Source organism: Lethenteron reissneri, unplaced genomic scaffold, assembly GCF_015708825.2.
Source record: "Lethenteron reissneri isolate LAM-NWPU_2019-01 unplaced genomic scaffold, ASM1570882v1 scaffold_1090, whole genome shotgun sequence".
Lineage (NCBI taxonomy): Eukaryota > Metazoa > Chordata > Hyperoartia > Petromyzontiformes > Petromyzontidae > Lethenteron > Lethenteron reissneri.
Window position 1 is genome coordinate 32,624 of NW_026890773.1, and position 5,744 is coordinate 38,367.

At 50.9% G+C, this 5,744-nt stretch overlaps 1 non-coding gene across 1 annotated transcript; it reads right to left on the reverse strand.

Moving 5' to 3' along the window:
• Positions 1-2,547: 2,547 nt before the first annotated feature.
• LOC133361467 (U6 spliceosomal RNA) lies at positions 2,548-2,651 on the reverse strand. The gene has a single exon (XR_009757371.1). It is a non-coding gene; the product is annotated as a U6 spliceosomal RNA (small nuclear RNA).
• Positions 2,652-5,744: the final 3,093 nt, after the last annotated feature.

Consider the following 5,744-nt stretch of genomic DNA (forward strand, 5'->3'; position numbering starts at 1 on the left):
CCACGCACGGACGTTGATGTAGACACCCCAACGTAACGGCTCGCTACACCCCTCTACGTAATACCTCTACACTAGTGCTACTACTGCGTCTGGAGCACATTACAATGTGTTTGGCTGCACTGCCCTCTGCTGTGTTCCTCGTATTGCCGTGACTTGCCAGTGGCTTCTGTTCCAATACAAATCACATACATGTGAACGAAGCATATTATTTGTCTGCACTTGTGCCGTATTCTATTTTACAACTTCATTATCCAAACTTCCCAACACAGAACCCTCGGAAAATATGAAGCCCCCCCCCCCCCCCCCCGTAACCTTAAGAACTCATCTCGCGCCTCTGATAATAATGATGACGGTTGGCTACGTACGGCGAAAATAAAACCCCAACGACATGGATACATGTACAGGTAGACCCCGAGTTACGATGGGGTCAGACTTACGACATTTCGATCTTACGATGGCGATTCGACAAAATTGCCATCAACAACCTAACATCGTTCACGTGTGCAGACGACGGACAGAATCTTGGTGAGTACAGGACAATATGATACGTTACGATACGTTCAATGCATGTATACACTACACTATACACTACACAATGCACTACACTATACACTACACAATGCACTAAACTATACACTACACTATACACTACACTACACACTACACTACACACTACACTATACACTACACAATGCACTACACTATACACTACTATACACTACACTATTACACTACACTATACACTACACTATACACTACACAATGCACTACACTATACACTACACTATACACTACACTATACACTACACTACACACTACACTATACACTACACAATGCACCACACTATACACTACTATACACTACACTATTACACTACACTATACACTACATTATTACACTACACTATACACTTCATTATACATTACACTATACACTACACTATACACGACACTATACACTACACTATACACTACACAATGCACTACACTATACACTACACTATTACACTACACTATACACTACATTATTACACTACACTATACACTTCATTATACATTACACTATACACTACACTATACACTACACTATACACTACATTATACACTACACTATACACTACACTATGCATTACACTATACACTACACTATGATACGTAGCTTTAGCGATTTAATTTTAGGGTTACCACGATACGATACGTTCAATGCATGTTAAAAGTTTCTGTAGCAGATAGGATTGTTTCCTGCTAAAACTTTCTATTAAATTTCAGTTCATATAGGTAGGCTAAGAATTTTCCTTGTTTTTTACTTTACATTTCACTGTGCAATACAGTATTGCAATTAATAAATACACACGGTATATAGTTTATACAGTACGCTACTGTAAATTGCTTTGTTTTGCTAAATTATCACCGTCCTTTAAGACTCCTGGGTAGGCTATAGGCCATCTTCGACTTACGGTATTTTCGGCTTACGACGGGGTCGTCCAAACGCATCTCCGTCGTAAGTAGAGGACTGCCTGTGTTGTGACTTCCCTAAGAAATAAACACAACCATAAACATTATCATAGCCCCATCGGGAAGGGCGTTCGTGTCTTCTAGAAAGAGGGAGGAGCTTCTAGAAAGAGGGCGAGTCTTCTAGAAAGAGGGCGTGTCTTCTAGAAAGAGGGAGGAGCTTCTAGAAAGAGGGCGTGTCTTCTAGACAGAGGGCGTGTCTTCTAGAAAGAGGGCGTGTCTTCTAGAAAGAGGGCGTGTCTTCTAGAAAGAGGGAGTGTCTTCTAGAAAGAGGGCGTGTCTTCTAGAAAGAGGGAGGAGCTTCTAGAAAGAGGGCGTGTCTTCTAGACAGAGGGCGTGTCTTCTAGAAAGAGGGCGTGTCTTCTAGAAAGAGGGCGTGTCTTCTAGAAAGAGGGAGTGTCTTCTAGAAAGAGGGCGTGTCTTCTAGAAAGAGGGCGTGTCTTCTAGAAAGAGGGCGTGTCTTCTAGACAGAGGGCGTGTCTTCTAGAAAGAGGGCGTGTCTTCTAGAAAGAGGGCGTGTCTTCTAGACAGAGGGCGTGTCTTCTAGAAAGAGGGCGTGTCTTCTAGACAGAGGGCGTGTCTTCTAGAAAGAGGGCGTGGCCTGTGGCGGAGCGAGGCCAGGAGCCCCGCCCCTCCCCCACGTGGGAGACCTCGTGACTCGTGGCTGTCAGTGGGATGATCCCCCTCGTGCTGATCACAAGCCGCCGTCGTCGTCGTCACCACCTCGTGGTCGTCGTCATCGTTCTTCTCGTCGTCGCCTCCGAGTGAGAGACACGGAGAGAGACACGGAGAGAGACACACACAGAGAGACACACACAGAGAGACACACACAGAGACAGGCACAGAGAGACACAGAAAGAGACAGACACAGAGAGACACAGAGAGAGAGACACACACAGAGAGACACAGAGAGAGACACACACAGAGACAGGCACAGAGAGACACAGAGAGAGACAGACACAGAGAGACACAGAGAGAGAGACACACACAGAGAGACACAGAGAGAGACACACAGAGAGACAGAGAGACGCGGAGAGAGACAGAGAGAGACAGAATTTGCGTGTCATCCTTGCGCAGGGGCCATGCTAATCTTCTCTGTATCGTTCCAATTTTAGTATATGTACTGCCGGAGCAAGTACAGAGAGAGACACAGAGAGACAGAGAGAGACAGACACACAGAGAGAGACAGACACACAGAGAGACACAGAGAGACACAGAGAGAGACACACACAGAGAGAGAGAGACAGACACAGAGAGAGAGAGAGAGACACAGAGAGAAACATACACAGAGAGAGACAAAGACACAGAGAGAGACAGAGAGAGAGAGACACACAGAGAAACACAGAGAGACAGAGAGAGGCAGAGAGACACAGACACAGAGAGACAAGCACACAGAGAGACACGGAGAGACAGAGAGACACAGAGAGACATACACAGAGAGACAGAGAGAGAGACACAGAGATACACAGAGAGAGACACACACACAGAGAGACACAGAGAGACAGAGAGAGACAGAGAGACACAGAAAGAGACACAGAGAGACAGAGAGAGACAGAGAGAGACACGCACATAGAGAGATATGTAATATACAGTTTATACACACACACAGTACTGTTATATATACACACACAATTTTTATAGAGATGTAGGACCTGAAATACACGCGCCACGCGCTCTGTGGGTCTGTTGCTAGGCAGACAAGCAAGTGTACAGTAGCGGGTATTTGAGGACGATGTTGTTGTTGCTGAGAGGAGACCCGTTAAGTGACGTGACAGCTGTTATGGGCAACCGGGGACACAGGCCGGTGATTGGCCGAGAGGGTGATTGCTTAACGAGTGGCGTCGCCCAGGCGGCAATAACAAAGTCACGTGGGGTTGGGGGCCTGGGGGGTGATGGGTAATCGGGGGGTGAGATAATGAATAGGGACTGATTGGGGTGGATCTAAAAATACAGTGATACCTCGGTTCACGAACGCTTCTGTTCACGAACAACTCGGTTTACGAACAGAAAAGTTCATAAAAATATGCTCCAGTTCACGAACAGGAGCCGCGGCCATTTTAATGCTATTTCCAGGCTGTCACGTGGTCGTGACTTCCTGTAGGAAGATCGTGGAGAGAAGAAGAGACACAGAAAGAAGTACTGTGAGTACTGTGAAGACACTTTCAGTGACTTTTTGCTTTTTGGTGTGCTTTTTAGCACATACAGTACTGTACTACTGTACTGTACAATACTGTACTTACTGTAATGTACAGTTCACCCGTTTGAGTGCTTACTGAAGTCATCTCAAGCAAGGTTAGTGTTCTCTCTTTATACATTACTATACTGTACAGTACTAATGTGTATTGTAATTTGTTTAATATTTTTGTGCTTCAAAAACCAAAAAAAAAGGTCAGAACGGATTAACCGGATTTACATTGAACCCTGTGGGGAAATGTGCCTCGGTTCACGACGAATTCGGTTCGCGACCAGAGTCAGTTCACGAATTAAGTTCGTGAACCGAGGTATCACTGTATAGCGCAACAGAGAGACGGAGTCTTGGTGGAAGCTGGAGCGATGGGGAGCTGGAGTGATGGTGCCCGGAATAGCGGAGAGCAGGAGTAAGAGAATACGATAACGGTAGCAGTGGGGAGAGAGATAGGTCACAGAGACCCATACTCATAGAGACCCACAGAGATCCATACTCATAGAGACCCACACTCATAGAGACACACAGAGACCCATACTCATAGAGACCCACACTCATAGAGACCCACAGAGATCCATACTCATAGAGATCCACAGATACCCACACTCATAGAGACCCACACTCATAGAGACCCACAGAGATCCATACTCATAGAGACCCACACTCATAGAGACCCACAGATACCCACACTCATAGAAACCCACACTCACAGAGACCCACAGAGACCCACACTCACAGAGACCCACACCCACAGAGACCCACACTCACAGACCCACAAAGACCCACAGAGACCCAGAGACCCACACTCACAGAGACCCACAGAGACCCACACTCACAGAGACACACACTCACAGAGACCCACACGCATAGAGACCCACACTCACAGAGACCCACAGAGACCCATACTCATAGAGACCCACAGAGACCCACACCCACAGAGACCCACAGAGACCCACACTCATAGAGACCCACAGAGACCCACACAGAGGTGACGACGACGACTGTGACGCTTGCTGTGACGTCACAGGAGGGCCGAGCGAGAATCCCACCGGCGACAACCGCCGGCCATGCAGAGGAGAATCTCCGACATCTGGGCCGGGCTCAGGGGGCAGGAGCAGCAGCACCCGCCGCAGCAGCAGCAGCCGCCGCAGCAGCAGCAGCAACCGGACAGACAGGGCGGGCGTCTCAGCGGAGGCGACTGGGAGTCGAGGAGGGAGAGGGAGTCGAGGAGGGAGAGGCAGAGGGAGCAGGCGCGGGAGGCCAGGGAGGCGAGGGAGCGTGAGTTGTTCCTGCGCGAGCATTTCGCTTTGCACCGCTCCCTCGAGAGGCGGCGGGAGCGGCGGGAGCGGCGGGAGCTCGAGAGGGGGGCCAACGCTCCCTTGAACCCGGCGGGGGGCGGGGGGGGCACGGCGGGGGGGGGGGGCAGGGGGAGGGAGGGCGGGGGGAGGGGTGGAGAGAGGGGGAGGGAGGGTGGAGGGAGGGGTGGGTGGAGCGGGGGGAGGGGGGAGGGTGGAGGGAGGGCGGGGGGAGGGGGCGCAGGGGGGGGCAGGGAGAGGGGGAGGAGGGGTGGGTGGAGTGGGGGGAGGGGTGGAGAGAGGAGGAGGGAGGGGGGAGGGAGGGGGCGCAGGGGGGGGGCAGGGAGAGGGGGAGGAGGGTGGCTGAGTGGTTGGAGCGACTGCGATCACTACGCTGAGATGGACCCCGAATCATCAGTTCGGGAGGTGGGGGGGATCAGGAGGGACGAGCAGTGGGTGAGGGAGGGAGGGGAGGGAGGGGAGGGAGGGGTGGAAGGGAGGGAGGGAGTGGTGGGAGGAGAGGAGGAAGGAAGGGGAGGCAGGGAGGGAGGGAGGAGGGAGGGAGGGAGTGGTGGGAGGAGAGGAGGGAGGGAGGGAGGGGGTGTAGGTGTGCGGCTTGCTACAAGCGTCTCAGCATGGCACCGTGTGGGGGTGGTGGCTGGTGTCAAAATGCCTCCCAAGTGTCGCCAGATCTCCACGTGGAACTCTGAGAGGAGGTTTCCGTCTGTTTGCGTTCGGGCCTCGTACGTGGA